The 24,032-nt window shown below is 37.1% G+C and overlaps 1 pseudogene; it reads right to left on the bottom strand.

Annotated features, from left to right (window-relative positions):
* Nucleotides 1–8,204: 8,204 nt before the first annotated feature.
* LOC110011273 (dnaJ homolog subfamily C GRV2-like) lies at nt 8,205–23,755 on the bottom strand (annotated as a pseudogene).
* Nucleotides 23,756–24,032: the final 277 nt, after the last annotated feature.

Here is a 24,032-nt window from a genome sequence, read left to right as displayed (position 1 = left end):
TCTTTTTTCCTCTGTTTCACCATTCTTATTCTCCTTTTTTTTTTCTTTTCCTCCATCTTTTTTGTAATCTTTTCTTTTTTCTCCTTTTTTTTCCTCTGTTTCATCATTTTTCTTCTCTTTTTTTCCCATTTTCTCCTTTTTTTTCTTTTCCTTCTTTTTTTTCCTCTCTATTCATTACTTTTCTTCTCTTTTGTTTTTTTTCAATTTTCACTTTCCATTTTTTTTCCTTTCCCTTAGGGCTAACGATGCATCCGTGTATGCAGATTGAATACATTAACTCACTTCCATGTCAACTTAAAAGCAACCAAGCCAACACCATGCCCTTGAATGGGTTCAATATCACTTTAGGAAATAACCAAAAAGGGGATAGTCAAGCTTATAACGTGGTTTAACCAAGAAAAGAAAAGCAAAGGCTCAAATGAGTTTTTCTATGGGTGAATTCAAGGTAGGCTCTGTTCAAGTCAATGGGTTTTTCCTAAGTGCCCTTATCACTTTCATACACCAATCTAACAAGAATGTGGTCTCAAAATGTATTACACAAGCAAGTTCTAGAATGGACAGACAGACTAAGTTTGACGCCCTCAATCAAAATAAATATAGAAGCACTATTGAAATGGAAGTGCTTTGGCCCAAAAGCTCACACAAAGGGTTTTTGTGTTGATTCTTGAACATTGTTAATTTGATGCAGTCAATGGAACATAGTTAACACAATTTTCTTTTTTTTTTTTGGGTTTTTTTAATATGCCACAAGCGTCCGTTTCTCTTACTTATCTCGACTTAAACCAAAATTCCTATTAATCTAAGGGATATCACAAGATGACAATCTGAAAATTCAGCAACTACCACAAGATAATTCACATATTTTTCTCAAGACACACTAACTTCATTAACAAGTTGGTGTTCAATAAAACTTTTCAGCCACCAGACAAAAAATTTCACATCCCACAGATCCACATTCCACACATTAATATGAATTTCAACTTTCAGATTTCCAGCAACACAACCAATTTCGCAAGAATCGTGCTACAATGACTATCCAACCACGTTCCCAAAAACCAATCAAACCACAAAGAACAACATAGCTCTCCCCACAACAAGCACATGCATGATGCATTGTCCTCAATCTATGCACAGAAACCCACTCAAACAATGGAACGAAAAGTAAAAAGGGAAGAGAACACGTCCCTGAAAATTGGGATGGTGGCAAGAACGGGGGTTGTATGGTCTGAGCTAGTAACTGTCTCCACATCTTGTACCACAAAAAATCGCAGCACATCAAATGTATGGTCTGAGCTATTAACTGTCTCCACATCTCGTACAAGAATCTTCTTGGTGTTCAGTTCCTTGACTACAACATGACAATAAAAGGGACCGTTATGAGAAATTACTCATATCCTTTGGTGGTCTAAAGCTTTAAAAGACAAATCCTTGACTGCTCAACACTACACTCAAAAGAGTTATAATATAGAAAAACTATGGCCAAGAAAACATCATTTTAGGATTCACAATGCAAGACAGTAGTAATTTACTTTGACTACCATTGCATTGCATGGTACTGTCCAACACCCGCATAACTAGAATCTCTAATGGACTCTTTGGCACACAATTATTGCAGGTAATACTGTTCAGCCTTCCACCCTCTCCCTTGTGCTTGCAATTGGCAAGATCTCACAAGACAAAGCCCACAAAATAGAAGTAGTAAAGCAATATATACTTTTATTTCATTGTAATTACTGCACAAGAAAATTAATTTGATGTACTAATTATTATTTTTCCTATCTCCATTTCAATGTTTCGCACATGAAAGAAATTGAGGTTGGTCTTAAAATGGATTGGACACTACATCCATGCATAAACAGATGCCAAGAAACATAATGGATTCATCTCCACCAGGTTACTATATAATCAAGTGAAAGAGTGCATACTAGTGTATAATGCTAACAATAATATAATCTATCAAATTAGCAAAGCTAATTGAAAACAAAACTCACATGCACTCTAACTTCCCACGATTAACAAAACACCCATCATGGTTTATAGTCGAGTTTCTAAAATTCAGCAAATGGCCTGCAAAAGCTTGGTCATATAACAGATGGTGATGCATCTCATAATATTATAGACATCAACATGCTTTCCAAATATCAAAGGTGAAAATTAGACTCCAAACAAATCAACCTGACACCACCCATTTTTTCAGAGATCCAACCAGCAACAGTGAGCTTTACATCCATCCTTGCAGCTGCAATGCTATGTCCCTGCCTCTTAATCGATTCTGAAAATCAACAATTAACATGACTTAGTTGAAGAAGGCAAATTAGTCTCAGTTCTGCCAGAGATCAATATATACCTGCATTCTTGCCTCGCTTTGAGAAACAAACTGCTTAAAACACTTCTGCTCGGACAATTGAACATCTTGAAGAACATGGTTGACCTACAGTTGACAGTTTCAACAACCGAAGCAATCAATCTCCAGCGGTTTCTAAGAAATTTAATAAGGAAAGCGACAGTTGAGGACCAAAGCATGTTTCCCAATCGAGCTTTGACAGTTAGTTTCATTAGAGAATAACACAACCTACCATTCAATTCAATAAGACCAAAACTAGAACACAAGGCAACAGTACAAAACAAGAACACATAGAGGACCACGCCCTGACAAGCATAAGATGTTAACTTATCAGTTTGTCCCCTTTCTTAAACCTTATAATATATAGAGAAGTGCACCATGCTTAAAAAGGACATGAACAAAAGGAATAAATATAAATATGCACACAAGTACCTGTATAAAAAGTGACTAGTATTCCCCCAAGTAGATATTAGGTATACATAAACATGAGAGATGCACAAGAAATACACCAAACTAAATGAACGGAAATAGATATAAAGTTATAAACACGAGTACATTGCATGGAATGAGAGAAGGAACTCCAATAGGTACCTTGGATCATGGCTTAGTCATAGTAAACTACACAAACTATTTATTTAAAAATTCTGACTTATAAGTATCAACACTTTTCAACCTACCAAAACACTCTTCAACTATGCCATGACCCAGTATACCTAGAGTCATGGCTTAGTCACATTAGACTATACAAACTATTTATGTAAAAAGATTGGCTTGCAAGTATCATCACTTTCCACCTACCTAGACATAGTTCAAAGGAATCTTACACAAATTCATTTAAACATCATGATAACAATGTTATGGCCCTCCACCAACTTGAAGAGTGACAATGGTGGGGTCGAAATTCGCATGTAATTAAATTACAAAGAAAAATACCAGAATTACCAGGGTAAATAAATCTCCAACACGTTCTGACATAGCTTTGCCCCGAACAATTATATGGCTACAGGGCTCCTCCTTCCCTCGAACTGATGGTGTGAAAGGATATACTGATATCCCACCAGCTTTTCTTCCAATTAATTGGTTCAGCTGTACAAAATCCAAACCTTTAGTACCCATCTCCAGCAATGACTAGCTGTTGACACAACATATCATATCAATTTAATGTTAGATTTGATGATGAGAGTTACCATTAAACTACTAAAGCCAACAAAAAACAAAACCAATTATCTTCAGTATATCACATGAGGTTCCATTTCTTGAAAACTAAATCTCCATTACAAGACTGGTAACAACCTTAAGTTTCTACAATTATTAGACATGTCCGTAACAATGGCATTCTAAGCACAAAAAAAACAAATTAATATCCCTGGGTTTCTTTCTTCAAATATTACAGCATAAAGATTTCAAAGCTGTTGTGGTTTTTTCTTAAGTATGTACACTTTCTTCATACTAAAACAAATGGACATTGGTAGCCTTCAGACATTATGCTTTATTCAGCCATTGATGGATGTTTGTGTATACTCACGCTATAGACTAATAACAAAAAGATGTGGGATTAACACATTTTGCTCCATTCAACATTCATAGAGGGTGCAGAATAGCTCTCAACTTTTTAAATTCAAGAGAGAAACAATAAAAAATGCAGTCTCGAATAAGTTTAAGCCGAGCCTCAGTCTAAACAGCTTGGGTTGTAGTTGACTTTGGAGGTAATATGCATGGGCACTTCAGACTTATGTACGGTATTTATTGATGGGATGGTGGTTTAGCACATATTCAATAACCAAGAAAGTACTAAAAGTTCAATTTACGATAAATTAACATTGTAAAATAAAAACAAAAATCCAACATTATCATAATTGCACCAAATAATAAGCAATAACCAAGCAAAATTGACAATCATGGTTTTTTTACCAATCGATAAAATATTAAATTTGCTAGCACAGCTTCATCTTTAAGATGTACCTACTATACTTCTTCCAAAACTACACATTCACATACAAAACTATCAATAAATTTTAAAATTCAAACTGAACCAATGAGAGAGGATGAGAGATACTTTGAATTGAGAAACTGGCTGTAAATTGCCGTGCAACACTCGCTTCTCAGCTTCTGAAACTGATGATTTAGGCATTTAGCCTTGGATGCCATGGACTCCAGAAGAGCAACCGTGATAATAGGCATCTTTCCAGTTCCACTGCCATCTTCCCTATTGAAGAGCAAATGAACTACTTCAAGTTGTGTGCCAGAAAGAAGTGCTTGAAGGTCCGCTCCACTAAAGCCTTTAGTCCTGTGAGATATAGCTTTCCAAGTTAACATTACTGGCCATTGGTAACTGCATGGAAACAGTCCAATTAGTAATTATGAAACATATGAATAATTGCAAATATTTTTCTTAGTAATGATATATCATCTAGCAAGCATTGCAAAGATTAATAAAGAAAATACACCTGGTATCTTGCAGATTACTAATCAAGAGTTACAGACTTAGATTTCCAATCAATCACTCACTACGACGTCTTGCTTTTCTAAAGAAAATAAAACAAACAATGACCTGAAACTCGCAATGCTAGCAATTGAAGACAAAGGCTAGATGAAATTATAGTTCACGTAGAGATGTCAAGTTAAAAAATCATTTCCACGTTGTGATCTTACCTATTGCAAAGGGCCGTCATAATTATCTGGACAATAAAACTATTCAGTACGATCTCAACCATGGTTTTTCCCTTTCATTTACTTCATTTTACTTGTTCTTAGAATGGGAAGAACAAACAGAGAAAGAAACAAACAAAATGAAGTTCATTGATCTTCAAAGGGAGAATTAGAATGACCTTTGCATTGTTCCATATTTTCAATTCATAATTTAACAATAAAACAACGCAATAAACCAAGATAAAATGAAACATGAGCCAAGGTACAGTCACATTCTAAAGATGGGCAAGATGTAGTTTCAAGAGGACTTAGTTCAATTTTAAGTTAATACTTAATGCAGGGCAATCTCTTCTTCAGGCACTGCACCAGCATGACTGATAGTGATAGTGATTGAAATGCCATCCTATATATTACAATATTCAACATCACAAATATATATAAGCTTTTAAAATAGCACTTCTTATTCTTGTATACACACTAAAAGAACATATTTACGGCAAGGCATCTAAGTATAGGGCCACAACAATCCCCTTACTGGACCAATTCCCTCGCCCCCTCCCGGCAAGCATATTACAACCCTATAAACACACAAGAACCGAGCAAACCCAGCAACACGTCATATAATAGAATGAGTGAAGGGTATGAGGTGCTAAGTTTTAAGCGATTGAGGAGCTCAGGAAAATAGAGTGGAAGAGCCAACGACTAACCTAAAATTTTAAGAAAATGGACTATTGTTCAAGAAATCTGAAATTTATTTGCCTCGACACCCTCAACCCCCACTATTGTGTATTTATAAGGTTCCAGGTGTTGCGACGGAACAACAACATCCACCAATTCCAAGATATTAATTCAAACATATGTCAACATGGAACAAGACAAATGTCAAAACCTGTAGAGTTCTTAAACTATTTGATTGACAACAAAGTTCGTTTCCTCAAAAGAAGCAAGACTTTAGAACATATGTCGGTTTCGTTCAACTTATGCTTTGTTTAATTCATTTATACAAAGAGAAAACCTGCATTGGTAATAGCTTTAGTAGAAAAGCAGATACATAACAACAATCTACCTTTGGTAACCACTTCCAACTCCAGCTCTTAAGATCATTCCAGAAACAAGAAGTCTTGCAAGTGGATCAAGGAATCTAACCCCCACTGGCCTCAGTCGAAGTGTCCAATGTAGAAAGGGGAAAGGAGCAAAAAAGTGGAGACGTTGCAGTCCTGCCGAAGACCGGTGGAGAAAGCCAGGGGATGGTCGGAAAAGAGCCGTGGGGTGAGGGGACTCCAATGTCGGCGCTGGTCGCCGACAACAGTGACGGACGGAGAGAAATTGAGCAGATTGGTTGAAAAAGGGGGTTTGTATTGCAGTCTAAAGACGCGCGTGCGGGCGCGTGGGTGGTGGGAAAATGATGGAGTTGGGCGGCGACGGGCCGCCGGAACAGAAGTGGGTCTCCAGCAGTGGTCGCTTGCTAAAGTGCTTGGAAGTGAAAGATCAATTTTGTTGATGATGGAAGAGAAAGAGGGGGAAAAACCCCTTTACTAGAGAGAAGAAATGTACACTTCCCAGAAACCCAATTGCGGAGAATCAATAACACAAAGGAAAATATTATTTCTTTTTTATCTCTTTATTTCTTGTTTTAAATCTATAATTTTCTGTTCCTTTCTTTCAAATTTTTTAATTCAATTTTTAGTAACAATTGCACAATTTCAACTTTATATAGCTTTTTGCGTGAAATTATTTTACATTAACATCATATTTTCAGTGAGAATACGTACATCATATTTTCAGTGAGAATACCTAAAAAAAAAATACTTTTTTACTTTAATTATTATTTTAGAATTTTAAAATTAAAAATTAAAAATTAAAGTATAAACAAACATGCATAAGAATAAGATTGTCCAAACTCGTCTTCTCTCAGAGTGAGCATGCCACCCACAAAAGGAGCTATCTGTGTAAATATACATAAATACAATATATATTAAATTATTTAAAATCTATAACGTTCTTTTTTTTTAACAATTGAAGATCAATGGTTATTAAAACAAGAGTATAATAGGCAACTCATTAAAAGTTATTGAACAGCCTGCTTAATTATTTCAAAGTTTCAGATCTAGATCTATTAACATCTTGCATATTTCAGAGACCAAATACAATAGAAGGGTTTTGGGGGTAGCTGATCATATCTTCACAGTAAATTACCAAATAAAACAATATTTGAGCTGGAGCTCATCACTTTCAATCTTACCCAAACTGACTAAAAAAAAGGAATATCACCAATAACGTCTATTGGAAGATTCGTTACAACAAAGTATGACATCTTTTTCTGAATATTAAATTACTAAAAGATCCATTGAATTCTAAAAACCATCATATCTGTCAATTGTGTTTCACATATACTTGGTGTGCAAATTAGTTTTAAAATAAAAAATATGCTTTTCAATATTTAATTCATGTATCACATACATTTGGCATGTAAATTATTTCAGAACAATTCATGCTTTTCAAAAATTCTTACACTCCATGTTTCCTGATAATCTGCAGTGTCACAACATTACTTATTAAAACTCATGCACTATGCCTGATCAACCCACAAATTCAGAGCATATGATCTATTATCCTGGCGGTTCTATTACCTAGATCCAAACTAGACCCCACTATTAGCTGACCTTATCCTGCCCATCCTATGCGAGAGTATGGAAGAACTCCTTAATAAGCCTGCATCTACAGTGCAAAGCAGATCAAAGATACATGTGAAACGAAGATACAGAAATCTTCTCAGCAGCTTAAATTTTCTTAAGCCTAAATAAATCATTATTCACTTAGTATTCTCGCATGCTAATCAACTCACGAAACAATCACAATACCTCAAGAAAAGCTTTTAACAAGGACTTGTAAACTACTAATCCTTTTAGAGCTTTTCATTTTGGTGTGCATATTGTTTTTGCTTGTCCTTTTGAAGGAAACATGGAAGATCCCACAGCAAAGGGATTATGACCACAAAGAGATTAGAAACACAAATATATTTCTGGAGAAATTAAACAAAATAGAACTCAGACCACCTTGAGCAACTTATCATATGAATTCAGAACATAATTTCTTTTGCTAATTATGCACCACTTCTGTCCCACAAGGTTGGTCTGGCATTTTATGTTAGTTCATTGCAAATGTTCTATACTTGGATATAAAGCCATTTATCATTAAATCTAAAGGCACCATCTGAATTTTCCAAACCACCATGCAGAAAAGGCAGTATGTGTTCACACAAATCATGATATGGTACAGACCTCAATTTGAAGAACCCGGCCAATTGCTGCTTCTTACTCATTCCAGTTCATCTGTGAACAAAGCCCATTTCTTCCCCCAGCTCGCCAATCAAGAAGGCCAAGAAGAACTTCCACAAGACCAACCCTACAACAATTATATGCCATGTTACTATTGCATGACACAGGGAACATGCAACAGTAGTTTTATCAGGATGCATATCCCAATAATATTCTAAAAACAGACTCAATCACCCACCCATATCTTAGCCCAGGTGACAGATAATTGCACGTTGTGGGCCGAAAATTACTTTGTATCTAGTAAATACTAATTGCATGATTTGCATTACTTATGGACCCATCTTAGAAAATTTATCATGAAAACACAGATGAATTTATGCGCATTGTTGTTTCATTAACCACGTCTGCACATTTCACATGCATAACAATTCTACAACTTAGGGTCTAAAGAGATATTGATGCTCACTTGAGACCCTGTGCAACAAGTGCATCTCTTGCTCGATTCCCTGCAACTACAACACGCTTTAAGGTTTCAAGAGCTAGGATGCTTCCACCTTGCCAACCAATCGCGTTCGACAGAAGTGGAACTACCTGAAGAAAAAGCTCATCAGAACAATACCAAACTTAGCAACAGATGTTTAATCAGATAAACACATCTTTTGTATGATATTTTCTTGGAGGGGAAAAAGGGGGGGCTGCTTAAAACCACAGCATATCTGGGGTGTCCCAATACTAGTGGCTGCCATAGCTTCAGCACAGGTGGTGCTACCTGCAAGCTAATGTAGAACACGTAAACAATTAACGCGAACTCGCTCCAGAGGAGTTTGTGAATTTTGTTGCAACGAACCATCCTCAGATACATAGGTTTCTGAAGCTATTGTTTCTCTGCTTGCTCCATGGGCTACTGCAGACACAAGTTTGGGCACATAACCAAGATATCCAACATGATCTGCAAGAGCGGGGTACATCCTGAGTAAAGAGACCGGGGCAGCAGAAAGAAGTAGAGGAAGTTCAGTGTCAACAGCTTGGCCATCATATTGTGAGGCGGCAACGGATGTAAGGTACTGATCCAGCAGCCCTTCAAGAAATCTCTTGGGATTTCTAAGTGGAAATTTGGGATCTTTCAGGAATAACCTAACATAGATCCCTCCAGCCTAGACAGCAATACATGATGTAAGTCATTAAACAGAATTAGCGTTCTTTAGAACATCCATGTAATCAATCAAAAACAAAAGAGTACATCTGCAGCACACAGCAGTTATACCTGAGGTTCATTTCTCATCTCCTGTTGGCCAGAGGCCTGCTCAGGTACATCCCAATCAACAACACGTCCTTGCACCTGTTCACGGTACAGATCCGAAGCCATAGTTGCTATTTGTGCAGACAACGATGCAGCCATTGCTGGAGTCCAGACTAGTTCAGGAGTTTTGTTGTTTGTTCAAGAGCAATCACAACTGCTTCACCAGGACCATCCCTGATTACCGAGACAAGGAAATCTTGCCAGACTTATCGCCACTCTAGGCCCATGCATAGTCTGGCCAACAAGCTTCCCTAATAGCGAAGCTGCTGCGGCTCTTTGCTGCAACGGAATCTCTTCTACACAAAATTTCCATTTTAGAGCGCAAGATAGAATTCTTAAGAAACCGCTATCTATGAGATCAGCATACCTTGTATTGGCAAGAGAACTTCAAGAATGAAAACCAACCCTCCATGCTTTGCAGCTGCCCAAGCTAGCTCCGGCGTGCTTGCTAAGGCATAGAGAACATGCAAAGCTCCTTCACGGCAGCTGGGAGATGAGTGAAGCAACTGTAATAAAACAAGCAGACCAGAGCTATCTGCGACCATTGCTTCCACACAAGGTGCATATGTAGTCAACCGTGACAAAACAAGTAGACATAGCTGAGGAATGTTGCTTTATGAAGAAAGAGGAAGAGAAAAGCATTCAAAGAGGGGAATAGCTTCTCCTTTGTGGAGACCACTGAAGCTAAATTCAGATTCTTTGTCAACAAGTGCTGAAATTACAGAAAAAAAGGTGTCAAGGGTGACTAAAAAAGTGTCAGACGAAAAACCACCAGACTTCTACCTGAAGGGATAGCAGACCGTATTGAAGATTTTTAACTAGTTCCAAATCCTCCCTCTCCAAGCTTTTCCCATCAAGTGATGCTGAAGAATCATCAGATGCTGCTCCCCAGATCCATCAGTGGTTACATCACTATTAACATGAGTATCCATGCTTGCAGCGGGTGCATTATGGACTAGATGTGATATAAAATCAACAAGGGCAAGACAGAAGTCCTCAGGCTTAGTAATTTCAAAATCTGGTTGATCATTATAGACTCTCAAGTATACGTTGCCAATATAGAGCTCCTTAGATAATGCTTCATAAACAAAGGAATGCGAATCTTTAAGGTCATATGAACTATGATGACTAAGGCTTGCACGCTGCTCTTCCACAAATTTCAAAAGTTCTACTCAGGTGGAGGAATTCCAGATTATCTGTAAATGAAAGATCAAGTGAAACTATGTCATGATATCTGAGAGTCCCACAAGGTCATCAACTATGGCATAGAGCATCTACAAATGGCCGTCACTTGGAACTACAGTATATGTGTTTAAAACATTTTCAATCTAGATAGTTATGGAAAGTAACACCCACACCCCAATTATTATCAGAAAGACAACCTATATATAGATTAGAATTATAGCTTGCACATAATAGATACCCTTTTCTTAATCATTATGCAAAAAATAAAACCTTCAGGCTCGTGAAAAGAACTTCTGGTGCAAAAGCTTCTTTTTTTGTTCTTTTGTTTTTTTTATGGGGTGGGGAGGAGGAAAATGTGCAAATAGGTTTGCATATCAAACATAAGAAATGCAGGGAAACTTCACAACTAGTCATAGATAGGAAGGGCATAGATTTTAAGGCCCAACACCAAATTTCTTTGATCAGACAAGATAGATAAGAAGGTACTCTATTAGATGCAAACAAATAACCTCTTCCCTTAAAGAACCAATAGTTCACCTGCAAGAGATTCTTTGAATTAAATACTATGTGCAATAGACAATTCAAAGAAAATTAAGTTTTCTAAATTTAAATGAAGAACGTCCAGAATACATTCATGCCACCACACCACCCGGATTTGCTAGTAAACAAGTAAATCGGGAAAAGAAAAAAAAATGAAACTTGAATCAGTTATAGAATCTTCATGACAACTACATACCAAGTAGTTAAAGCCAATTTGAAAACTTTTAATAACACAAACATGTAGAACATATTGCTTTCCTCTCTTTTTTCCCCCAATTATCTACTTCTAATAGAACCAACAAAGTACTTACAAAAGAAGAAGCAAATATTGCCTACATATCAGAAAAGGTATGTTAAGAAGCCTGCCCCGTTATAGTGCTCTGAGTTTCACAACATTCAAAGAAAATATGCAGATATTGATGCAGGAAGATGAGGCAATGCTCAAGTGGCACCCAATACGTTTTTTCTTTGTCAAAATGCAAAATCTGCAGCATTTACCTCAGGGGACTCCAAGTTTGAGTTTAATGTGAATAGGAGGTCTTTTGCAAATTTATTTTTCAGCATGCTTGCAAGTTTAGGGGTTAGTAAAGCTCTAAGGGCATCAGCTGCAGCCCGATTGTAGGGTGTCGGGATCTCCTCGTCAACCAAACCACTAAGCCTTGACAAGGCATGAGATGCTTTTACAGCATGTATGTTTTTTGCTATAAGAACGCTAGTTCCAACACCATGTGCATCTGTCTTATCTGATTCCTCCGCCGTCGAATCATATTGGAGCAACAATGGTATAAGGTACCTGAACAAACAAAAAGTGACCCTATAAAACCACAAGTTTCTGAAATGGACCTGGATTCAAAAAAAAAATCCACCTGAGAAAGACCATAACATCACGATAAAGCAGTTTGCAACAGTGGAGTGGTTTTTAAGATATAACAGGCCCATAGCAGCTGATGCAGAGGCCTTCAAGTTCACAATGTTCATAAACCATAAACTTCCACAGTGCCACAGAATAAAGAAATTTTGTCTTTCAAAGAATAGTTACCATAAAGTACCTTCAACACAATAGTTCCAAGATTTTTGTTCAATTTTAAAATAAAAGTTGGACTCTCTTTGCAAGCAAATTGACTCGACAAAAGGTACCGAACAAATAAACATTAACTCTATGAACCCTCAAGTTTGTAAATGGACCTCGATTCAAGTAACAGACCACAAGAGAAAACTATAACATCAAGGTACGGCAGTTTTTTGAGAAACATCGGAGTGGTTTTTGTAAGATGTAACAGTCATGTGCCAGCTGATGCAGTGGCTTCAAAATTCAGATTGTTCATAAAGCTTAAGTTTTCACACTTCACGTAGAAAAAGTATATTCTGGCATTCAAAGAATAGTCACCACAAAGCATCTTCAACACTAGAGTTCCAACATTTTCTTCAATTTAAAAAAATAAAAATATGACCACCTTCACAAGCAAATAAGTTTTCTATACAAGCTCAGACAGACACAGAGAAAATGCCAGCAACAAAGTCATCCACATGAGCACAAAGAGCATTATAAATAGACCAATATGGGTAATTTCATTATTCAATATCCATATATGAGCTACGAAGAATTATATGGGCAAAAGAGTGAAAAGTAATGAACGAATAGAAACTAAGTCACTAAGCAATATATCACTTGGAACCAGGTTAGCGATAAATATAAAAGGACGGTCAAGAAATCCATAACAGAAACAGTAGTGTTCTGCGAACTTCCAGAAACTAGAATCTCATGCTAGAAAACTGATGAAAGCATAATTATAACAATATAATGATCCATCTTACCACAGTACACCAGCCTTCAGAAGGGCATTTTGAATTTCAGAGGAGATAGAAAGGTGAGCAATGGTCTGCAGGGCAGCATCAATAGCAGCAGGAACAAGCTCAAGTGCAGTGCAATGAACAATGTCATCAACTAATCCTGAAAATTCGAGCATCTCAGTTCTCGCACTTTCAAACTGACACAAAACTGGAATGGTTCGCATTATGTTAGCGACAATAGTAGCGGACGGTTCAGTGGCAGGAGTTGTTGGTTGGACCACACACATGCGACGGGAAAGGAGGGTTGCAAGAAGAGGTATTCCACCATCTCTCACAAGCTCTTCACCATTCAATGATGAAGACTCGCACCTGAAAGTTAAATATGTGGAAATAGCATAAGCAAAAGTACATTTACAAAGTATTATCTAAAGAAGAATGATATGGAAATTAAAGGCAGATGATGAATTTACGTCAACCAAACAAGCTCCGAGGATGCAACTAGAAGATGTGCTTGATCAGAGGAAAGAAAATTGTTATCATCCTTGTCCACTGTAATGGCACTTAAGAGCATAGGATATCCAGCATGTTTGAATGGCATCAATACATTCCCATATCGCCTATATAGAATACACTGGCCCTTTAAGAGAAGCAACAACCTCCAACTCTTGGGACCTTGCAATCCTTGCACGGTCACCTAAGGGAGAGGAATAAGAAAGCAGTAGATCACTAAAAAGAAAATATGAAACATGGAACTCAAATATGAAGAAATACAACCAATTAAAGAGGATTGCATTCCGGCCAAAGACATGCCTCATAAAAACCCTCATATGTAGGGTTCAACTTAGGAATTTTGTCCAACTTTGCTGATCATATTCCAAGAAGTTTACTGATTGCAGAATGAAATATTAGATGCAGGCAACAAAACCAAAGGGAAACATATGTAAGTAGTCCAAACCTCATAGGAAAGCCCTATGATTTACATTTTCACTCTTCCGCAAAAGCCACTTAGATTTATATATTTAAATTTATTTCTTGGTCCACACCTTAAATTGAGGTAGTATCATATCTAAGAATTAAATATATATATATATAGTCCCGTGTCCTTCCTAGTTCCAAGATATATTTAAAACCAATACCGATATCCATTTATATGTGTAAAAAAGCATTTGGCTCATCTTGACAGCATAAATACCTTTAGAGCACTTTCTACCAGTCAAATAAACAGCTTAATTGTGAAAACGGCGTCTAAACAAGTCGACTAATTCATTTGAAATAAGATCTGGCAGCTTATAAGATCCCTTGTCTATATGTTCTTTCTTTTTTCTCAAGCTTAATCATAGGAGAGTAACGACAGATCCTCACACAGGATCAAGGAATTTGGCATACCTGCAAGCACTCATAAGCATTCTGCACTGCCAGAAACTTCTCCCTCCCTTTAGGATTTTGTCTGAATGATACTTCATTGCAAGTTTCCTATACTGTCTCTTGAGCTTTTCCTCATCAATATACTCAATCTGCTTTGATATATCAGGTATCTCCTCAACTGACTCAAAACTTGGTTTCTTAGGGGCGTCGTCTCTGGATACTTCATCAATGGAAATCTGTAGTATCTTGCAAGCTTCTTCTTCAGAAAGGTCCATTGGCCTTCGAGTTAACTCTTCTCTCCACATTACTAGCAATGATTGCAAAAACTCAACATGTTCAACAATAGGCCAATTAGGAAATCTAATTTCATCACATAAGTTTCGAAGATAATAACGATGACACCACATTTCATCTTTCAGCTCTGGATATGTCACTGGTGGCATTGGAGCATAGTCATATAAGGAATGACAATGCTGTGACAATTTCTGAGGGAAATCACCAGGATGCTGAAGAACCTAATCAAATAAAACTGAGAGTTAAATGCAGCACTTATTTGCATTGAGGATGACTCAAGTACCACCATGTTTTAGAATGTAAATACTAAATGTTAACAAAAGATGCTTGGGGTGAAAGACAAGTAGCAAACTGCAGTTGCAGATTCAGGGCTACCTGACGGATCAGATTTTCTGCTCACATCTTGTATGTCCAAATAATATCAGGAGTGTCAGAATCAGAAACCATTGCTGCGGCAAAAGCAACTGGGCCGCTACGTTCCAGTACATAAGCAATGACTCAGGTAAGAGGGGCCCAAAACACTTCGTTTCGCCAAAGGTAGAGAAGAGGAAACTGCAGCTTCCTCACCACCATGAAAATCTTGATAAACATGAGTCACTGAGAAGAGTTGGGCAATTGAAAGAAGATTAGGTCCAGGGTAAGCCAGAGCAAAAGAAAATGTGCCTGTACTGTATAGTCGGATCATTGCTTTTGGGTTCCTAGTAACTATAGCTTTCAGCACAGCAGCAACAGCATCAACAATAGTTGGTTCACCAGAAAGCATTGCCTGCACATAAGAAATAGAGGAAAGAGTTTGGTTCATTAACTGAAGCTCTGAAATTGAGAAACAATGTGCATATTGAGGGAGCCACCATCGAGCCACTGCCTAGTTCAACTTAAAAACAAAAGAAAAAATAACGAAAACATCTCAAACCTGTGTGGAAGGCAAAGAAAGGAACAAAAGTTACCCCACTTCCAAAGTGAAAGTGTTATAATATAATTACCATGAAAAGATACAAGAGAATATGAAAAGTTGCATCTTTAAAACACCTGGAGTTTAAGGATACTAGTAAACGTGGATATCCTAAGTGCATATTACAGGGAAACTATATCTTAGTTTAAGGAGGTGCAATAGTTCCAGTGACCCATCTATAGTTGTTTGCTCAATCAGTCTCCAATGTGCATCTCATGTGACGATAAGCATAAATACTGGATAACTGACTCCGATTTTAAATGGCTTGCAAGGCAACCGGTTTATTGTAGGATAAAGCTCTGATCCTATTTTACTCTACGTGCCACACATCAATCTTTTATGTAACCAAGCTCATAACCAAAGGAATGCTTTAAGGGGCCCAGTGCTTTATGTACGTGAAAGAATGGCCTGCTCATTGAAGCGAGTAAAGATTGAGGGAAGGGAAAAACAAAATGAACAGCCCTTCATAATTCTTTTGAACCAACTTGTACCAGATCTACGTACAAGCAAAATTTAGAACTCTTTCAACAGAAGTCGGAAATGCTGTACCCCACCCTCGCATATCCGTCAACATAATCCTCGACTTACTATCCCTAAGCGAATACATCATAGAACTGCCAGATTGAAAATCTCAAATATTTGAGGACAAAGGTTGATGGAACTTGTTTGAAACCACATATCAACCTTTACATTTTTCAGGCTCTCCAGGTAAATAAACAAAAGATACAATAATAAGCATAACTTTCTGCGTCTTTAGCAATTTTTTATTCTAATAAGTCTGAGTAGATTTTTCAGTTGGCCAAATTGGGACAAGAGCACACACAACCAATAGAAGGACAGGCACTTAAAAATATTACTTGTCCAATATGTGGAGACAACGTGAGCTTGACAAGATCCTCTTTACTCTGGGGGTTGGTGTAACAATCTCTCCAGCATCATCTATATCTGAATGAGCGGCTACCATACTGTGCAATATGGACAATGCCACATCTCCTACCTGAAAAAGAACACGCCCGTTTTAGGAACATTGTAAAACAAGCATACCCAACTATAGGTAGGTGTATCAAGTAAAGACTCCTTCCATGTCATTATTTGTCCCTTTGGCGCAGGAAAAACAGAAATTTCTCTACCATAGATATCCTATTTAAATAACAAAGTAAATAAGAAAGAACCTCGTTCAGTAACTAATTAATACTATATTTAGTCTAAGAAATGTAGATGATCATAAGAGCGAAAAATTCTTCGTTATCACAGTAGAAATTACTTTATTTCATATTCTGTGGCGAAAAACTGCAACAGAATGATCATGATCATAGTCTGTAGTCCAGTAATTAGTCTCTATAGAAACTAGATACTAATTCAAATCCATCAGTTCAGCAGTAGTTTGATATATAAACAACACTTCAGTGCTATTGAAGATCCCCCAAGATCCGCAAAGAGCCAGAGTAGTTCAATACAAGTCAGCAGACATGATGGAAACAGGAAGCACAGAGTTCATGGTGATCCTGATTGGCATCACGGTACCATTCTGGATGATACAGGTATAGACAAAAGGATACCAATTCAAGGCCTAAACCCAATGAACTCCAATTCTCAAATTGAACAGCCTGCTTAATTATTTCAAAGTTTCAGATCTAGATCTATTAACAAGTTGCATATTTCAGAGACCAAATGCAATAGAAGGGTTTTGGGGGTAGCTGATCATAAACCAATCTTGACTAGCATCATCATTCATGATACATGTACTCACAGAGCTTCACAACTTAGTAAATTACTAAATGAAACAATACTTGAGCACGAGCTTATCACTTTCAATCTTACCCAAACTGACTAAAAAAAAGTAATATCACTAATAACGTCTAAATAAGACCAAACTGTATCGAATATCCTAAATGTAGCATCAAACATCCCATCCCACAACAACGGACCAGAGCATTGTCCAAATAGTTAGATGCCAAAATCCCAGAGATTGCAATTGCATGCTCATGTACATAAGTTCAACAATTTACATAGCAACAGGCATATCATAATTCGAGAAAGGAATAGTAAAAGAATATGGGGACAGTATGTCTACTGTTGTAGACGATTTTAGTATATTGCCATTATTGCACTCAAAAAATCAAAACCATCAAGCATCCTCTAAAATGCTCTGATACTTTATGACTTCGAGATATCCACCAAATTACCTTCATTTAGCTCCAACTAACATGCATCATTCTACAGCGCGACACAGTAATTAGCATTCCAATTGTGATCAAAAGTCACATATTACATAAATGAAGCAATTATTTGCATATATTTCAATTTTAAATAATAATTATTATCTTACCATAAGTTTCTGCACAAGGTCATAACAAGAAAAGGAATGCCGGTAAAATACTAAATTTCCAAGAGACCATTTCTGCGTGATACCAGAAGAGGATCACACATAAGAAAAGAAAACAAACCTAGAACATAACGAGACTGCAAGATCATATGATAACTGGAAGCGAGACACCATTGGAGGACACCTAATAGCTGCACTATGTATTGCAGCTTCTCTTGCAACACTCGACGATTCAATATTAGCCATATCAGCAGCATCTCCACAATAATATCCTAAAACAATAAGATCGAATAAACAGAATAAGCACTTTAATTTCAGATATTGATATTAAATAACTTCTCTAGATAGATCAACATAAATATCGATAGGAATTAAGCCAGTACAAGCGACTTACCAGGACTGAACCCCGAGTGATAAGCTCTTGGGAAGTGGCAACAAATTCTCGAGCTTTTTGCACCAGTAGTCAAGAAAAACATTGATTTAAGAGAGTGACTTACAATGCAACCAAAGATTAAATCACTAAAGATGCAGAGCAACAAAAAGTAACACAGACCTAATTACAAATGATGGTACCTAATTGTATCTGTTGATTTTCAATGGATAAGAAAATCCCTAGCAGAATGCTAAGTCCTCAAAGGTACCTAAGATTTTTACAGTACTTATGTTCCATATATTCTTCTCATGATGTAATCTTTTTTTCATTTAAAACACCTTGCTGTGAGCTCATAACTCAATACCACCCAATATCTATTGTCGAGTATGGACTTGAATTTTACTCCTTCAACACTTCAAGAGCATAAAAAGATAAATGCAGGAGAGCACTAACACACCTAGCCCCTCGAAAGAATAGCTCGCACTACCAATGAACTAATGAATGGGTTCTGCATAAGAGTGTAGGGGTCAAAATGATAAAGATAATATGATAGCATATAAATAGTCACCTGCACCACGGAACACCAGCACTAATAAGCACATCCAGGGACATCATCTGGTGTTCTCACCAAGTGTAGCAAATGTAACTGAAAGATATCTGATGAAATTCATTAAAGAGTTTAACAGAAGATGGAACACAAAAAAGGAATCTGATTTTATTATCAATTATTAGTTAACAATGATTCCCAACCTCACATACCTGGATAAACCGCATTCATGGGCCAGTATAGATTAGAAGTGAAAAATTTATAATACTTGTCTATATGCACCATGGTAGACTTCTGTAACTCTTACATGCAAGCACATACATTTTCCTTTTAAGGGGCGGTCATGTAAGATGCACTACTGCTATATACTGAACTTGCACCCTCACCCTGCTGGGATGGCAATCTAAAGGGAATAATTCATTAAGATTAAAGAAAACTATAATAATATAGAATTTAAATATTGTTACAATAAATACAAGGCCAGAATCTATCTCCTCCTCCTCCCTACCAAAAATAGTAGTCACATAAGAAAAGGCATGCCAAGTAGAGGATTTTACACAAAAATTTTCAGCACCAAGAAATGTGACAATTTTTTAATAAATCAATAAAGAAAAGAAAGGACTGCCGCAATGTCATTAAAGTTATTGCCTCCAACAGAATGAAATACTATGTGCACATAATCTCAAAACACAAACGCCGCAATACATTATGCAAATGCTAACTTATCATAACGAGGGTAAGAGGCCAATCACATCACAACACTTCGTTTTGCCAAGTATAGAGGAGGGCAATCAAGCTTCCACAAAATCTATGGATTTCAAAGTGTTATCATCCTCGATGCTAACACAATACCCTTTTATCTCCTCACATCTACCTAGTCGGGACGGATTTCGCTTTTCTTTCTTTTCTTTGGCCACTAATGAATTTTTTTTCTTTTTTCTTCCCCTTTTGCTTTAGTCACGGCTTTTATTTTCTTTTTTTTTTCCTTTGTTTTTGCCCGCGACTTGTGTTCTTTAGGCCATTTTCCGGTCTTTTGACGCGAATGACAACACTTGTGGTGAAGGCACCCGGTTACTCAACCAAAAAACGTCGCATTCTGGCCTTTTGACGCGAATGACAACACTTGTGGTGAAGGCACCCGGTTACTCAACCAAAAGACGTTTTACCTAAAGTGCTTTGTATACTCATAGCTCCGGCCACCGTTTTACGTGAATAACAACATTTGTGATGAAGTTACCCAGTTACTAAGTGACCTAAACCAGCGGAGTAGATGTAATTTCCTTTTTCTTACTTTTCTTTCTTTCTTTCTTTTTTTTCTGGAAGGGGAAGGGCCTTTGAATTTTTCAAAATGGATGCATGTCCCATGTTAGGGATATAAGGATCAACCGGGTAGTGTTTCAGCAAACAAATATGATCTCACAAGAATCCTAAGATTTAGTAGAAGCAAAGATATTCCAACTCTCTTTCAAAGCAATTCAAAATGCATGAAATTATGCCTCAACGACTCCACAGTTAATCAAGCAACAATCACATAATGCTAGTGCACATTCATGTCTCAATCTTATGACTTCCTAAATCACATTTATTTGTCAAATTACTAAAAAATAATATAAACGGAAGTAGTTTGATAGTAACTGGCAAAAGAAAACAAAACAAAAGTAGTTTGATAGGACAACAAAAGATGAACAAAAATTTAAAAAAAAGTTACCCTCTGGTTCCTATGTGTTAATTAACACTACATATATGGCATGGAATTCTTTACTTTTGAAATGTTTTATCCCATTTGGAAGGTGAATTGGGCTGTTCAAATCAAAATTAGAATGAGAAGTTTCATGTAATTTCAATTGAACCAAGAGTCCAATCCTAAAATGCTAAACAATTACGGACATCCCGACAACAAAATGTCTCACAGAGCTTGATATACCACAAAGAACACAATACACGTCGTTTACTTGAATGAGATAACATAAAAGCACAACCAAATTAAACAAGATGAGAAACACCCACACCACAGTAGTAAAGTAATTGAAAACCACTAAAAAAGCATCCAACACTATTTATCAAAGGAACAAACATGCCATAGATAAAAAGAAAATCACAACCCCATAATGTAGATGATAAATATCAAGAACTCAAGATAACAATGCAAACATATAAAGGAATGCTTGATGGATGAAATGAAGAGTGAAAGCCAAGAAAATGATCAACTTTTTACCACCATTATCACTTTGCAAAGACTTTCTAGTTTCTTTGTCATTGTTTTCAAAGACGTCTTTGCCACCTCATACACCTTCATCCAGCATGCATGAAGACATAAGAAAAACAGATAATTTTGAAATTCCACAACCAAACTGCATGTTCACAAGAGGAATTAGTGTACTGTGCATCATTCGCTATTGTTGGATAAATAAATTACAAATAGAACTTACTTCTAAAGTCTTCATGAATCCTCAAGCTCTACCGCCTTCTTGGACCATTCCTCCGAACCTTCCTTAAACGAGTGTACAAGCTTGGTTACCTATGTGGTCCAGAAACATTGAAACACAAAGACGTTGACAAATGCATTAGATGTGGCAAATGTCTACACACACACACATATATATATATGAACAACCAATCCATTGCTTAAAAAGATAAGTAGTTGTTAAGACGAAGCCTTAACCAACCATCAATCATGAACTTATAAGGGCATCATACAACTAAGAACAACATGAATCATTACATACACACAAAGTCACAAATACAGCCAAAAGTGACACTCATATAAACAAGACCGTCGTGCTTTGTTATATTGATCGCCAGCATGGTAAGTCCTCAAAGGTACCTAAAAGATTTTGACAATACTTATGTTCCATTTATTCTCCTCCCAATGTCATTGTGCTACTAGTGCTTAACTCAATACCACCCAATCTCCATACCCAAATATTATACTCCTTCAACCCTTGAACAACATTAAAAAGATAAACATAGGACGAGGACCAGCCCACCCATCCACTCAAAAGAATAGCTAGCACTACCAATGAACTAATGAATGGGTTCGCATAAGTTTCAGATCTATTAACAAGTTGAATATTTTTCGAGAAAAAAAAAATGAATGTGTTTTGGGGGTAGCTGATCATAATTCAATCTTGAGTAGCATAATCATTCATGATACATGCACTCACAAAGCTCCACAACTCAGTAAATTACCAAATGAAACAATATTTGAGCAGAAGCTCATCAGCTTCAATATTACCCAAACTGACTAAATACAGGAATATCACGAATAACGTCTACATAAGACCAAACTGTACAGAAAATCCTAATTTGAGGATTGTTCAAACAGCAGAAACAGCCTGTCACTCACAATATGGTTATAGATGATGAATGTATTCAACTTGGAAAGGAGACTGAACTGTTCGTGGTAATAACCAACAATGATAAATTGTGAAGGCCCTTAAAACCATCAGAAATTGAAGCTGGTTCTTGAATTAGAAGATAAAGAGGGATGAAAATTGGATTTGGACAGGTCAAGGGGACCAAACATCATAAAAGAAAAAGTGGCTTCCATTAAAACTTCATGTAATAGAATTCATCATTCAAAAAGAACTAGCATGGTTCTGAAAATTAACTGATACAAGTCATAAGAAAAGCGGAAATCTCTGCTCACCAGATGCATACGAGATTATTTGCCTTTTCAATGGTGAAATATAATGAGCCCCTTGGAATGCAGCAGGGCGGAGTGCATTGAGTGGTCTGAAATCAACGGAATATGCCTTCTGAAAGCCATCCAGAATTGCCATCATTGTCGAGTTTGCAGGTCTCCTGTCTGATTTATATCCTCTTAGCAATGACACCTGAGCAACCATGGAACGCTCATGATTTAGATAAATGTTCATGTCTTACAAATTGTCACATCTTAAGAGCTGGAATAACAAAGGAAGATTACGGGATAATTATACAGACACATACCCTCAGGTTTGGGTATTACGGATTAAACGAAAAAAAGAAAAAAAAAAAGAGGGAAAGGCCTATGAAGCATGATAATAAAGATCTATGAAGCACTTTATTCTCCACAACACACCTAAATGAAAACCACAAACAAGATTATCTGTGAACATTACAGGTTTCATCACGGAAGGAGACAGCTGCAGAATTGTGCTTACCCTAGTATTTCTTTGTTAATGTCTCTGGCATTGTACCTTGTATATCCAAAGCCAGTGTAATCCCAAACCTAGAAGAAGACATTCATCAAATTCAGATGTAAACTGTTCCAACAATCCTTAGCAACATTTTTCTAATTTTAAGTAGAAGAAAATTACTGACCATATGATATTATATAGAGCAAGTTAAACACATTAGGATTGTCAAAGCAAAAATTAAATAAAAGAAGCACTAGAAAGCAAGATAAAGATGACATGTAAGATGGAGGGAGAAAGTATTTGCAAGGAAGTGAGAGCAAACTTAGGACATCAACAGAGAGTATTCCAGTATTCCTTCTTTATCTATCAATATATGAACAATGAGAAAATATTGGGCCAAGAAGGATTGTTCAAACAGCAGTAACATTTCGCAATACCATAATTTGAGGCCTCCTCCTCGCTCTGTCTCTCCCCCCTGCTTTTCTTGGTTTTCTTTACTCTATTCTTTTGGGTGAGAAATGAACACAAGAAAAAAGAAATGAAGGTGAGAGGGTTTCACCATGTGAGTGTCGGTGGGGTTTGATGATGGGGAGAAAGCGGTGGTTTAAGGGTTTTTACCAGCGGGGTTTTCCTTCCTTGGATTTGTACCCACATCCGCAGCTGCTTCTCCCGCGGGCGCTGCCGTACCATCACATTCGAACCTTTGAGTCGGGCATACCACCATGAACTTCACCTGCTTTCTTTAACTTTTTTCCTCGAAGAAGTGAACAGAGGAGAAGGGAAATGGTTTGATGGTGGGGTTGGGTGAGGGTATTTTGGTGGTGGGAGGACGGAACTGCGGCGTCTCTCCTTCGCCGGCTTTGGCTTTCTTGGAGGGAGAAAATGAGGGGTATTGTTTGAGGTGTGAGAAGAAGAATTGCAAGAGGTGTGACGGCCTTCCTCGTACCTGCAACATCACCCACTTGCC

The sequence above is a fragment of the Sesamum indicum genome, linkage group LG1, assembly GCF_026168435.1.
Source record: "Sesamum indicum cultivar Baizhima isolate 11 linkage group LG1, ASM2616843v1, whole genome shotgun sequence".
In the NCBI taxonomy this organism is placed as follows: Eukaryota; Viridiplantae; Streptophyta; class Magnoliopsida; order Lamiales; family Pedaliaceae; genus Sesamum; species Sesamum indicum.
The sequence above is the reverse complement of the archived record's forward strand: the minus strand, read 5'-3'. Positions and strand labels throughout refer to the sequence as shown.